Source organism: Podarcis melisellensis (assembly GCF_964234715.1).
Source record: "Podarcis melisellensis genome assembly, chromosome: 8".
Taxonomy (NCBI): domain Eukaryota; kingdom Metazoa; phylum Chordata; class Lepidosauria; order Squamata; family Lacertidae; genus Podarcis; species Podarcis melisellensis.
The window spans coordinates 4,638,669-4,653,420 of NC_138540.1; the positions used below are offsets into that span (position 1 = coordinate 4,638,669).

A 14,752-nucleotide genomic window follows, 5' to 3' on the forward strand; every position below is an offset into this window, starting at 1 on the left:
ACACAGGACATTCACCACCTGCACTGGTTCCAATTTAAAGGAGAGGTAGAGCTGGGTATCATCCACATATAGGTGAACACCTAGCCCAAATCCCCTGATGATTTCTCCCAGCAGCTTCATATAGATGTTTAAAAGCATGGGGGAGTGGACAGAGCCCTAAGGCACCCCACAAATGAGTGCCCAGGGCTCCCAACACCACTTTCTGGACATGGCCCAGGAGGAAGGAGCAGAACCATGGCATAACAGCACCCCCAGCTCCCAACCCCCCTAGACAATCCAGAAGGATACCATGGTCAATGGTATCAAAAGCCGCTGATGAGAGATCCAGCAGAACTAAGAAACAGCTTTTACCTCTGTCCCTAGCCCGCTGGAGATCATCCACCAGTGCAACCAAGGCAGTTTCAGTCCCATGATGAGGCCTGAACCCTGAATGGAAGGGATCCAAATGGTCTGCATCCTCCAGATGTGCCTGGAGTTGTTCAAGTGACCACCCACCTTGCCCAAGAATGGAAGATTTAAGACTGGGTAATAACTGGCCATAATGGCCAGGTCCAAAGATGGTTTTTTTAAGAAGCAGTTTAATAACTGCTTCTTTAAGTGGGTCCAGGAAGACTCTCTCACGGAGGGAAGCATTTACCACCCCACAAAGCCCACTGCCCAGTGCTTATATGACGTGTTGGGAGTGGGAGCAGGTGTGTCTACACCTCAAAAGTGTTCAGGGGAAGAGACATTGTTCAGTGGCAGTGTACCTGATTAAAGAGCACATGAAGAGACTGTTGGATCAGACCAATGGCCCATCTAGTCCAGCATCCTATTCTCACAGTGGCCAACCAGGGGCCTGTGGGAAACCCCCAAAGCAGGGCCCAAAGGCAAGAGCCCCCTCCCCTCCTAAGGTTTCCAGCAACTGGTATTTAAAAGCATACGCCTCTGACGGTGGAGGCAGAGTGTAACCATAATGGCTAGTAGCTATCAATAGCCCTCTCCTCCTCCATGAATTTGTCTAATCCTCTTTTAAAGCCATCTAGATTGGCGGCCATCACTGCCTCCTGTGGGAGTCAATTCTACAGTTTAACTCTGTGCTGCATGAAGAAGTTTGTTTTTTTCAGCTGTCCTGAATCTTCCAACATTCAGGTGCAACTGCATGTGGACAAACACCAGGTTGCAAAGCAAATTCCTCCCTCAAGAAGCAGGAGGAGCAGAAATAAAACGCATCCCCAATTATGCTTGCAGCCCGTGTTAAAAAAAGAAGAAGCAAATTTGAGTCCAGTCTTGGCAACAAGCTGGGGCAAGTTTACCTTATCCTGAAATCACAACAATCTAACTTAGGCTGGCCAACTTCTGAAATGCTAAATACACCAGCTTTTATGGAACGCTGCTGATTTTTACAAGTATTTTTTTTTTTTGGCAGATTAAATTTGCCCATTTTTGTTAACCCATTCCTGTGTTTTCCTATCCATTCCTTTGTTCTTTCCCAGCACAGCAGTAGCAGCAGGGTCTGCCAGAGCCTTTTGTGCATTCATCCCCCTCCCACCCAGCTCCCTTGCAAAAACTCCATGATCCGAACAAACCCTTTGGTTTCCTCTCCTCCTCTGCAAACAAAGATCCCCTGGAGGACATGCTGGTCCCAGAGCAAGGATCATTTATGTGGCATGCACTCCCTTGCTGAAATGTTTCTGGAGGAAGCAGCACCCCAAATACAAAGTCATCCTAATGCTTTATAACAAAACATTTTCCCCACCACACCTCACCGTGGCTTGGGGGGGGGGAGGGAATAGCAATACAAGAAGAAAATGAAAGCGGGGAGGGGGGTCACATATTTCCCACCCCACCCCCAACACTTACATTCTTTTAGAATTTAAAACAAAAAATGTAAAGAACTCCCAACATTAAAGGGAAAATGACCTCAAGGATTTTGGCAAAGGTTTCAAATCCAACTTCAAAAAGTTAGCAGCCATTTGTGGTTTGATGCAATTATGGGAAAACTCCACTGCAAAGCTGCAAGGTGCAAAAAAAGCAATAAACCAAAATGACAGAGTAACTTCCACACCACGAGCTGCATCTGCCTCCCTACATACTCGGCACAATTCGCTGTCTGGGCTCTGTCTGCAGATCTTTGTGCCTCAAGCCCTTCTGCACAGCGGCACTGCCATGATTCAGAAACAGCAAGCAAAATGTTGACAGAGGCATCAAAAGGTTCGCGTTTCACGGGGCTTCCAAAGCACACTCAGCCTCCCCTAAATGGTGCCCCAATTTTCTCCTCCGGTTTAGCTACAGTGCTGCAAATCCTGTTTGTTAAAAATGACATGTGTGTTCGCTGCCTTACACACCAGATTTGTGAACTCGGCTTACAGGAGGGCAGCCCATCCTGTGTGCAGAAAAAGCTGCCTTTGGCTAAGTGCTCTGTGCAAAGAACAAACCAGTCAATCGCTTCACCAGCGAACACAAAGAAGGAGACAGACAGACATCTTGGAAAACTGCAGGCAAGAGAGGAGAGGGGGAGAAGAGGGGAAAACAGCACAAGGAAGCACTTACATTTCCAGAATTCGCCAAGAGAGAACCAAATACGGTGAAGGAGAAGAAAAGCAAAGCATGGAGGAATCCCGAGGAAAATGAGATATGCCACAACTGAAGACCGATTGCAGAGGAGGTAACAGTGATCTAGTTATTCAGCCTACACAGACCTCCCCCTCCCCTCTCCGAACAGCTGTGGGGGCCATTATCCCTCCTGCACATTGCACGTACATCCCCAGGATGGCTGCAGTGCTGCATAGAGTCAGAGAGGACTGGATTGCTGCAGGAGACAGGAAGAGACTTTTTCCCCCTGGAAGGGGTGGGGGAAGCCACACCCCAACAGGCTTGGAGGAGGAAGGCCTTCACCTTTCTAAAAGGTCTTTTGAAAATATGTATTTTTAAAAAGAATAAAATCGAATTCCACAAACTGACGTATGCACAAGAAGTCGCCCACTCTTCAAAGCACTGCGTCTTGCAAGTGCTCTGTTTTCCTACTGCAGACATCTACAAAACTACCTCAGATGACCCTCCTGACCGTTCTGTTAAAAGGAACCAGTTGCGCTCGCTGCAACAGAAGCGCGGAAACATGGCTGTGGCCAATTGCAGCTCCCTCCCCCCCCCCATCCAAGTACTACAAGTCTGACGTCAGAGCATCGTCTCATCCTAACGAAATCCCTTCCAAGGTAAGCGCAGCGGAGAACCTGCCTCCCATTCCCAGTCTCTCTTTCGTAAATGATCCCTCTGACGCGATCCAGAAGTCCCCAGTACTGCAGAGACATTGCTCCTCCTCTACATCACATGGTCGCATCTCCAACCCCGTTTCATGGGGCATGCGGTCCTGGGTCACACGACTCCAGGCTCAGTTCCTCACTGCTGGTGGGAAGCGCCAAGTTTAAGGACAGCAAGGGGGAAGTGTTAGTCATCACGCTATGGGAGTGACACGTTTTCCCATTGCAGCCAATTAGAAGCCAATCGAAGTTTTCGTTGCATCAAAGCGTCAAGTTGTTACGCATCAAAGGCTACCTATCCTATAACACTCTAGTAAGTGAAGCTTTTGAGCACACGTATAGTACAGGCTACTACTGCAAATGCCCCTCTCTCAAATCTTGTTCTACACTATGTTCATGCTCCGTTAGGAGGAAAGTATCATGCCTCTATTATTACCATAACTGTAAGGTGCAAAAAGTGCTGCTATCTCATACAATATAGGGCTCAGACTGGGAATATCTCTTCAACCATTTTGGAGCACATTCTGAATCCCCCATCTTGAAGGGCCAGAATAAATGTCACATATCTGTATGGTTCTAAAAGACAACAATTATATGAAGTTTAAGCTCATTACTAGGAAGGAGAGATTCCAACTAAACATCAGGAAGAACTTTATGACAGTAAGAGCTGTTCGACTGTGGAATGGAGAAGGTGGTGGGCTCTCCTTGGAGGATTTTGAGCAGAGATTGGGTGCTTTAGTTGAGATTCCTGCATTGCAGGGGTTAGACTAGAGGACCCTTGAGGTCCCTTCCAACTATATGATTCTATGTGAAGTATCTTAACCATTTCAAACCCCCAGTCAATGAATGAATGAATGAGGTGCACAAACCCAATTATTCAGAGGCCAATCCTTCAGCTTTTGACAGATAAAATTAGAGACGTTCTTCTGACACCCTAGTTCACTACGAAAGAGAACCACAAACACATATACATACACAACCAAGCTAAAAGCATTGTTCCATGTGCTGTATTTATCATGTAATAGCATCCACTTATTTCCTGATTATCCCTGCCCTGATTTAAGCAGGAGGCCCACTCCCATTTCACAATTGGCTTGAAAGAACACAAACAGGCAAAACCTGAATAAGAAAGACAAAAATGAGATGTGTGTGTACATGCTCCAATTCTGGAGCTCCATCCCAAATCTTCTACAATCCTCTGAATAAATATTTCTGGTCGTCTTCTGAAGTCTCAGTGTTGCTAAAAGGTATTTTAAGAGCCGTTTCCTACATTTGCACACAAACCCGTCTTGAGAACTCTGGAAGGACTTGGCTATGGTAGTGAGCGAAAGGGCTTGGCTATGCGGCCTTGAAACAATCCCCTCCTTCGCCACATGGCTCTAATCAGGAGCAACCTTGGAACCACAGCTCTGAGGCTGAACTAAGTCTGTTAATAGCTCACTTATTTATTTATTTTACTTTTTTAAGGGCACATGCAAATACTGAATCACACACACAGAGAGAGAGAGAGAGATGGAGGGAGGGAGGAAGGGAGAGGGAGAGACTTTGGAGCTGCCTCAGCAGGTTCTGAGTCTTTAAAGAGCCAAAGAGCATACCTGCCAACTCCCCAAAAGAAAACAAAGGGAAATTAAACATTATAGTGGGCTGGGACTGCACCAGCCGGTTTTGATATTACACTCAGACAAGCAGCAAGCAAGAGACTCAAGAGGCAAATGAAAAATAAGCCACTATGAGGACTGCAGATGGGAGGCAAACCAAGGGCTGTGGGTTTAACCATTGGGATGCGGGGAACCCAACAGGATCTTTCCCAGAAACTTTCTCCTCCTCCTCCTCCTACCACAGAAAAGCGAGGCATCTGCCTTAGTGGCAGGATCCCACAGGGGCAGCAGATCCCAGATAAATCTTTCTCTCCCCCTTCCCCTCCCTTTATTCCTCATGTAGAGGCAGGGAAGAGGGCACCATTTTGGGATCTGCCTCAGGTACCCTGAAGGTTCTTGCTGGACAATTTGTATCCAACACTAATCAAATATGACGCTGATAAGAATTTATCAGTGCCATGACTTCCCCAGCCTGAGACCTGCGGTGTGTTCCACTGAACTCCTTTCTTCGCCCATGGTTCTTCACATTGTTCATGGAAGGTGGAAAGAAGGCCATGAGCGGCAATCCTGTTTCTAAGATGGACACACTCCTTAAACTGTTCAATTTGCTTCGCTGGCCCCGCCCTGCTCTCACCACAGAAGGCTTGCAAGTTCACGAATTGTCCACCAAGAATGCAACCTCAGAACTGTGCAAATGGAAGGAGGACAATGTTCTGAAGATACCTGAGGAAGAGTAACCGCAAACAGAGTATAATCACTAAAAGCACAAGGCTTCGTGTCCCCTTTGCTTGTCACCATAGCACAGGGAGAACGTTTTCAGACACCTGTGGTTAATCTGCTCTGTATGCTTTCCAAAAAAAGTCTGGGAAACTCAAAGCAGCACAAGGAACTGGCCAGAGTCCCAGGCCCCAAAGAGTGCAGTCACTGCTATGCCCAGTTCACATGCTGGGCATCTTCTCTTGGGCAACAGATGTGCTCCAGTGAAACCCAGAGAATACTGGAAGTTTCATGATGCTGGCCATGAGTCAGTGCTCTTCCCACATGCCCTGCGGCAAGGCCTGCCAGCACATCTGCAGGACAGGAGCCTAATCTAATCTTGGTTTCCTCCTTGTCCCAGGGCAGGATGGTATGGAGCTTGCATGTGTACACTCTCTCTCTCTCTTGAGTTTCTGCATGCCTGCTGCTCAAATTCTATGGCAAGAAAAGCAAAATTCTATGGCATGATTTCTTACTTTGCACAATTTCTCTGGCTTTTCCTTTGTGTGTAAAGGAGAAACCCCTTTTTAAAATGGTGTTGCCTATATATCCCATAACAAGAAGAGACTATCTCTAATGGAAAGGGCATAGGTTCAGGGCCAAGGTATATAGATGGTGCATTAGTGCATGTCAGTCTTCCAATTTTACTTTATTTTGTAGTGAAAATGCATCCTTAATTGGAAGAAAAAGAACAGTAGAAAGGAGGGGCTGCTAAGTCTGCTCCCTCTTGTTCTTTCTCCACTCAAAAGTGCCTTCCAAACTGCTTTTTTAGAGTGGGGGGGGGGAGTCTTAGGCACTTCACAGCCAAAGGAATGTGCACGGCAGATAGTTAACTCTTGATTGTCAAAGATAACACAGTTGCTTCTACAGCTCTGGATGCCTATGCACACCAATCTAGCATCTAGGCTCCTATTCCTAGGTCAACACGAGGGGTCGGCAAACTAAGGCCTGTGGGCCAGATCAGGCCCATCTGGGTCGTAAATCCAGCCCGCACCCCACGCCGCAAAGCCGAGACTCCCAGCGATGGCAAAGGGAGGAAGAGGCCGAGCGGCGGGGGCTCTGCCACTCAATCACCGCGCTTGGTTTAGCTCAGCAGCATTTGATTGGCAGAGCCGCCACCGCTCGGCCTCTTCCTCCTGTCACAAGGAGACAAGGCAGTGCCCACCGCCAGCTCCTCCCACCTCGCCACCTCCAGAAGTCCGCTTTCCCTTCCCCGCCAGCTTCCACCTGCGCCGCCAGGAGACCGCCAGGAGACACCGCATCTCGGCGGGGCCCTGCCGCTGGATGCATGGACACTAAGGGCCCTAAAGACACGCTTACTCACAAGTAAGCAGCAATTGTTTCAAGGCCACTTGTTCAGCGCCTGAAGAACTGCTCAAGTCCACTGAGATGAAATGCGCTACGGATCACGCCCCTGGGAAGGTAAGCACAGCGGCTGGCCCCCTCACCTCTTCTTCCAGCAACAGGGGATCACCACCCTTCCACCAGCTTATGTACCTTCCCCAGATGGGCTGCACACATGCAGCCAGAGACTGCACCTATGTGAAAACTTCCTCTGCTCATCCCTTTTCAGTCCCCTCCTGATTCTGGGAGAAAGTGGTGCAGGAGAGGTTGGGGAAGCACCTGGCTTGCCTATTGCCTGACCTGCCTCTTCCTCCAACCTATCCCATGCTCAACCTCCAGCTCTGAAGCATCCCCTGCCTCCAACTCTCCCTCTCCCACCCCCATTCCCCTGGTGCACACTCCTGCCAGTCCCTGACAGGAGAGCACTGATACAAGGTCCTCCACTGCTCTTCATATATTTATAATACATTCTGTGTATTAAAATGGAAGGATTTGTGCTTGTTCTTTCCATCTTGGCCCATCCTCTCCCTGGAGAGTTCAAAGCCTTGAGATCTATGGAGGAAACGGTTCTTGTGGTTCTGTAAATAGGCATTGTCCATTGTGTGGCAATGTGGTGGCATTCCAACTGTGGAGCTCTCATCCTCTGGAGGTATTGTTTGTCTCCTTCACTGACAATCTTCCGGTGTCAAGTCACATGTTTTTACCCAGACCTTTAGGGGGAAATGGATACATAAATGTCCCTTGGTTTTCCTTTATGTCACTGTTGAGATGTTGGGGAATTTTCACTATGAATATGCTGGGTTCAATGAATAATATATATTTTAAATAACTGTGCCATTTGTATTGTGTGTTGTTTCATCTGAGTGTTTCACAAACCACTCAAGGCTCCCAATGTCACATCTCACTTGGTCATCAGTCCCAAATATCTTTAGATTGCAGCAACACAAGAGAAAGTTTGGAATAAGATCAAGAAAGATTTGGAGATTTGGAACAGAATGGACCTTTCCCTGATGGAAAAGATAGCAGTGATAAAGATGACTGCACTACCAAAGATGTTATTTTTATTTCAGTCAATACAGATAATAAGTAATCTTGTCTGCTTCAGAAACCAGCAAAAGGATATTTCTAAGTTTGTCTGGAATGGGGGAAAGCCTAGAATAAAATATAAAATACTTACAGATATAAAAGACAGAGGAGGCTTTTCCCTCCCAGACTTTAAACTATACTATGAAGCAGCATGTATTACGTGGATTCGGGACTGGATTAAATTAGAGAAAGATGAAATACTGGACTTGGAAGCGCACAATAATAGATTTGGTTGGCATTCATATTTATGGCATGGGAAAGATAAAAAAACGCAAAGGCTTTCATAACCATATAATAAGAACCCAAACCCCATGGTGGCTTTCGCCAGTGGAGGTATTAGCATTAAGATCATTCAACAGGAGAGGCAGCTGGCTGACATTTAGAGAATTATTGATGGGGGGAAAGGGTTGAAACTAAAAGAGTATGAAGAATTGAAAGTCTTTTTGCCAAGTTGGCTACATCATAGACAGTTGAATGAACAGTTCAAAGAGGATGATAAGAGAGGTTTTGGTTACATAGTTTCAAATTTTCAAAAAGAAATTATCGAGAGTGATACAAAATTACTTAAAAAGAGGAATAATGTCTTGCTATATGGGGAAACGTTGGATGAGACGGTAAAGTCCGCACAAATAAAGTGGGCTCAAGATTTAAGTCATAATATGCAATTCGAAGATTGGGAAAGGATGGGGAAGCTGAATTTAAAATTTACAGACTGTATTTTATTGAAAGAGAATTATATGAAAATGATGTGTAGATGGTACATTACACCAGAGAAAGTGGCTAAAATGTTTAAGACGGGATTGAAAACTTGTTGGAGACGTAAAGAAAAAGATGGTACATTTTATCATATGTGGTGGGAATGCAAAAAGGTCAGAAATTATTGGGAAATGATATATAATGAATTGGGGAAAAAATGTTTAAAAAGACTTATGTTAAGAAACCAGAAGCATTCCTCCTAGGGATTTTAGATCAAGAAATAAGAAAAGACAACTGGAAATTATTTATGTATGCAACAACAGTGGCAAGAATTTTACTAGCACAAGCTTGGAAGACAGAAGAAACCCCAACGAAATGGCAAGAGAAACTCATGGACTATGCAGAATTAGCAAATTTACATGAAAAGGACAACAAAGACTTTAAAAGAGAATGGGAACCATTTACAATATATATGAAGAGACAACATGAAGAGTTGGGACTCATTGGCAGGGTTTGAGTAAACATTCACAAATGTCTAAAATAAAATAAAAATAGATGTAAATGTATTAGGAATAAATTGGGGAAATAATAGGCAGGATGAATAAATTGAAAGTAAAACAAAGTGGAAGTATGAGGGAAGTCCATGGGAGGGGGGGCAGGAAAAATGGAAAATTGTTAGAGAGATATTTCATAATAGATGTATATATTGAAAAACCAATAAAACATTTTTTAAAAAAATAGATTGCAACACAAGAGGCTGAGCCCCAATCCCTATGGAGCTGAAGGCTGTAAAAAACCGCATCCACCAACTTAAAAGCCACAACATCTGTAAGCTTGAATGACTGACTACCTGCCAATGATTCTTTAGCTGTGATTCCTGCATTGAAGATGACCTTTGGGGTCCCTACAATTCTATGATTCTGTAAGCTGCCTATCACATGGATTCAGCCAGTTGTGCAGAGACACAGCATTATCAACACCACACACCCCCAAAGCAACTAAAGTGGGGGCATGACAGAGATTGACAGCTAATACATGGCAGAGAGGAAAGTGTACAGAGTTTCTCTTCTCTTTCTCCCATAATACTGGAACTCAGGAACATCATAGGAATCTGACCGGCAGGAGATCCACAAAAGGCAAAAGTAAGACCATCCTCATAAAATCATAGTGTTGGAAGAAATCCCAGTCCAACCCCCTACAATGCAATAATCACAGCTAAAGACTCCCTGAGAGATGGACATCAAACCTCCTTTTTAAAAACCTCTGATGAATGAGACCACAACTTTCTGAGAGAGTCCATTCCATTGTCAAAACAGGACAAGAAAGGAGATTCCAGCTAAACATGAGGAAGAACTTTCTGGCAGTGAGAGCTGTTTGACAGCGGAATGGTCTCCCTTGGGAGTTTTGTGGGCTCTCCTTCCTTGAAGGTTTTTAAGCAGAGGTTGGATGGCCATCTGTCATGGATGCTGTAGTTGAGATTCCTGCATTGCAGAGGGTTAGACAAGGTGACTCTTGAGGCCCCTTCCAAATCTGCGATTCTATGATTACATAATTCATTTACAGAACTGAAAAGTGTGGGAATCACCCCTGGCTTAGACGGCTTAAAACGTAAGAGGAGTCGGTTGGATCAAGCCAATGGTCCATCTAGACCAGCATCCTATTCCCAGTAGCCAAACGAAACACCAGACGGGTTGTGTCCCTGGTGTGGCTCAACTGCAACCACGTGGAGCTCTCTGGATGCCAGACTGACGAATGACATCTCCATCTGGCAAGCCCCGCCAGCTTTCTTAAGCTAGTGAGCCACAGCTTATTTATTACATTTATATCCCACCTTTTTCTCCAAGGAGTACATGGTTCAACCCCTCCTCATTTAATCCCTACAACAACCCAGTGAGGTAGGTTAAGAGTCTGTAACTGGCCCAGGGCCACTCAGTGAGCTTCATGACTGAGTGGAGATTTGAACCCTGATCTCCCAGACCCTGGTCCAATACACTAACCACTATGCCACACTGGCTTCCTAGACTACTTCTGCTATGGGGGAGCTATATAAAATAAGTACCGGTAGGTAAATAAATATGGGGAAAGCAAAATGTCACTTGGAGAAGAATCTGAAATATTTTCCTTGAAGCATGCAGAATTTATTTTATTCTGGGTTGTTTCATTTGGTGTTTTAAATAAATATGGGGAAAGCAAAATGTCACTTGGAGAAGAATCTGAAATATTTTCCTTGAAGCATGCAGAATTTATTTTATTCTGGGTTGTTTCATTTGGTGTTTTAATGCATTGTAAAGAACATTAAGATTTTTCTTTAAAATTTAAAGCGGTATGGAAATGGAATTAATATAATAATAATAATAATTTTCATTGTAAAAAAGGCACCCCGGCATTTCATTGTGAGAACTGGAACCTAGGTTTAAGGTGCCATTTGGTGACTAGCTTACACATTTTAGTTTCTAACACTGGTGGGAAACTCACAAGCAGGATTTGAACACAAGAGCATTCTCCCCTCCTGTGGCTTCCAGCAACTGGTATTCAGAAGCCTGGCTGCCTCCATCTGCAGAGGCAGAGCAGAGCCATCCTGGCTAGTAGCCATCAATAGCCCTCTCCTTTATGAATCTGTCTAATCATTCTTTAAAGCCATCTAGATTGGTGGCCACCATCGCCTCCTTTTTAAAAAGGGACCAGACAAATTCTTGGCAGAGGAGGTCTATCACACACGGCTACACACAACCTCAAGAAGTGGAAGCAGCAGGTCTCTTATTACCTGGAGAGCAGTGCTGGCATATGGATGTTGCCTTCACCTCCAGCTCCTGGGTGCTTGACTAGATGGACCTTTGCTAATATCCAGCAAGGCTCTTCTAATCTGCTAACACAAGTGTTGAGGCTGCCCACAAAGCCAGCCCAACCTCAAGAACATGAAATTAGGAGGAATTCAGTCTAATCTGCTAAGCAGATTGCTCTGCCTGTCATTTCTGCTTGCCTAACGGAATCATCTCCCATCTTCTCCTCCTGCATGATTCTCCTGGGGTTCTCTCCCCAGAGCCAGTTTGTAGGAGGTGGTGGAGGGGGAGTCCTGTTGCGCTAGCAGAAGTCCTTGTGTACGCTTCCACTGGTGGGGCTCATTAGCTGAATCCCACCCCTAAGCATGCTCATGCAAAACATCTTTGGTGGTCTCCATGCAAGGCCCCTAATTTTCCAACAAGAAAGCCCCTCTGCCACAAACTTGGAAAGTAGCTGGGAGCCAAATGATACTCGGGTGGGTAGATGGACCCTTATTTCAGCTCAGTAAGGAAGTTCCCGATGTGTCTTGCTGTAAATTGCATCATGCGCACAAACCTTCCGGTGACAAAGCGAAACCACGATGTCAGAGAAAAGGGCTGCCAGGGAAAGGAAGTGTCTTCAAGAACACAGCCATTCATGCTGGTGCCCAAACCGTAACTTGAACTCCCCATCATAGTATCCACACAGCGCACAGCAGAAGCAAGTATGTCCAGGGGGGAGCCAGCTGGCAGGACAAACCCTGTGGCTTTCCAAGCTCCTTGGAGCAGCTGTTTGAGTCAGAACTTGATGGAGCAAGTTCCAAGGGAATGAAAAGACTTGGAGTCAGTCCTCTTCCTTACATCTAGACCAGCTGTCTCCCCTAGCAGAAGCACTCTTAGCTTCTGAACTCATGTTTCCAACACTTACTCAGGGAAGGCAATGAATGGCTTAAAACAAACCATCAATTCTTCCTCTGGCTACTTGGAAGTGTGGCTATACCAGATTAGCAGTAATGGGGGGCCAGGGAGAGAATTAAACAAAAGTAGTAAGGAGGCCTTTGAATGACAATAATTCTGAGTTCAGACCCCCCAAAAAAAGAACAGAAGAGCTTCCAAACTTGAATCAAACAATTCTTGAAGAGCAAAGTAAATCAGTGGTTCTCAAACTTTTTCGCGCCACAGCCCACTTGGTTCCATAAACTCATTCCAGGGTGCCTCCTATCCTATCCTATCTTGTCCTATCCTATCCAAAGCATTATTCAGAATAATGGTTTGCATAGTCCACAAAGTTAATAACACAAAAAATTAAAAACATCAATTAATTGCACATTTATGCAAAATCCAATTAAAACTATTTAATTAATTCAACATAACTAATGAACGTGATCCAATGACACCAACTTTTCAAGTCTGATAGTCATTTACACCTCCAGTCCCCTCCTGCCACCCCCTTGCTTCTTAGTGTCCCCCTAGGTAACCCTACTGCCCTCCCCCGCAGGGGGCACTACCACTCAGTTTGGGAACCACCGCTTTAAATAAATGATTTCCTAATATTTAATCTGTAACATTTCTGAACACAGTTAGTGTATACATCTACAGAGGTTCACTTTCCAGGTTCTCCCCGCAGTGTGGCAGTTACACTCCCCAGAAGCAAGCCCCCTACTCCTGCAAAGGGGTAAATGTATGCAAAGACTACTAGAATGTTCCAAACTTTCCCGTATCATGACAATACTTCTGGCAGCTGTGCACTTTCCACACTGTTTAGCTCTCAATCCTCTTAGCCAGTCTTCACCACTCTGATGCCCTCCAGATGTTTTGAACTGAATCTCCCATCAGCCCTAGCCAGTATGGTTCAAAACATCTGGAGGACACCAGGTTGGGGAGAAACTGCACAGATAGTATTTGTAGCAAGGCATCTTTATTGCTGTTTTTATTTTGCAATGTATATCCTGTCACCTTTACTCAGTTCTCAAAACTGCTTCTGCCATTAAAGCACACAGAAATCCCAAAATCCAAGCACAACAACAATAGAAATAAGGCAGAAGGGCAACCAAAAACAACCAGCAGCAAAGCAATCGGTAACAGATCCACTCTCAAGAAAAATATTCTTGTGGTCCACAATTCTACTGTATTCCACCACCCCCTCCAATACAGTCGGAGCACAGAAACATTCTGTATGATCCTCCATAAAGAATAGACCATAGGGTGCCACAACTGAAAAGGCCCTTGTCCTTCAGCCTGGACTCAAACAAGGTCAGTACCTGGATTAGAACCTCTTCACCAGATGACATCAATGCATTGCAGAGCTCACAGACAAGGCAGGAATAGCCCTTAATCTATCACGAACCCTGGCCTGCTTTTCAAGGCCAGTACCAAAAATTTTGAATGATAAGCTATTTCAAACAAGTGTTGCAATACCTCTGGTCATTCTCATCAAAGGCAAGAGGACACCACTTGAACCAATGTTGGTGTCCAAACAATCTTCAACAATGGCCCCACATAGAGTCTGTTAGATCATGTGGTAACTGATAGGCTAGGCTACTGTATCACAATGGTCCTGTTAGCCTTCTTTAGAAGTGGCTGAAGTTGACGTACCTACCAATGTACAGAAATGCACCCTGAAATGTTTTTCAACTTTGCTCCCCCATCACCCCAGACACACACAACGGCTCAACCCCAGTTCCAAATCCAGCTGATCCAGAGAGGTTTTGGGAGTCCCTCTCCCCTCCCTGCCCCCCAAAATCAGATGCCTAGCATTCTCATCCAGTTAACTATTTGTGTGGCTCTTTCACACCCAACCTTTTTCGAAAGCCAGTTTCCCCGCTACTTGAAACACAGCTCCAGGAAAGGAAGGGGGAAGGGACTGTGTGACTGTCACAAGAGACAGCCAATTAGCACTCTTCACAGCCGGCTTCTATTGCAAACAGGAAGAGCAGTTTGCCTGAAAGTTGTCTTCTCTGAGAAAGTTGTAGCTAGAAAGTGATTCACAGCAGACTTGCCATTCAAGCCATGTATGTCTCTGTGTCTACACTCCTAAGTTATAAAATTCTACCTGGGCCTTCAGGAGCCAAGCTCCAAAATGCTTTCCAATCTTCAACAAATAAGAAACTTTAAAAAAGAGATCCAAATGACTTCCAAAACCATGTACAAACCCCATAATTTAAAGTTGAGGGGCTCTCCTAGACAGGGTAGTACTCTGGAGCAGCACTCTGGGGCCAGTACCAATGCAAAAATTTGCAATGCTCAGGTTGTCTTTGAGTCTGACTTGCATGGG

The 14,752-nt window shown here is 45.2% G+C and overlaps 1 protein-coding gene across 6 annotated transcripts in view; it reads right to left on the reverse strand.

Moving 5' to 3' along the window:
• Positions 1-14,752, reverse strand: part of TET3 (tet methylcytosine dioxygenase 3) — a 104,507-nt gene that overhangs the window by 47,704 nt on the left and 42,051 nt on the right. The window contains exon 1 of one of the 6 annotated variants that reach the window (XM_081921255.1): positions 2,533-2,661. The exons of the other annotated variants lie outside the window; for them this stretch is intronic. The gene's annotated coding sequence lies outside the window, so the exon portion shown is untranslated. Of the gene's footprint in view, positions 1-2,532; positions 2,662-14,752 lie in introns of those variants that run through there. 6 annotated transcript variants of the gene reach the window in all.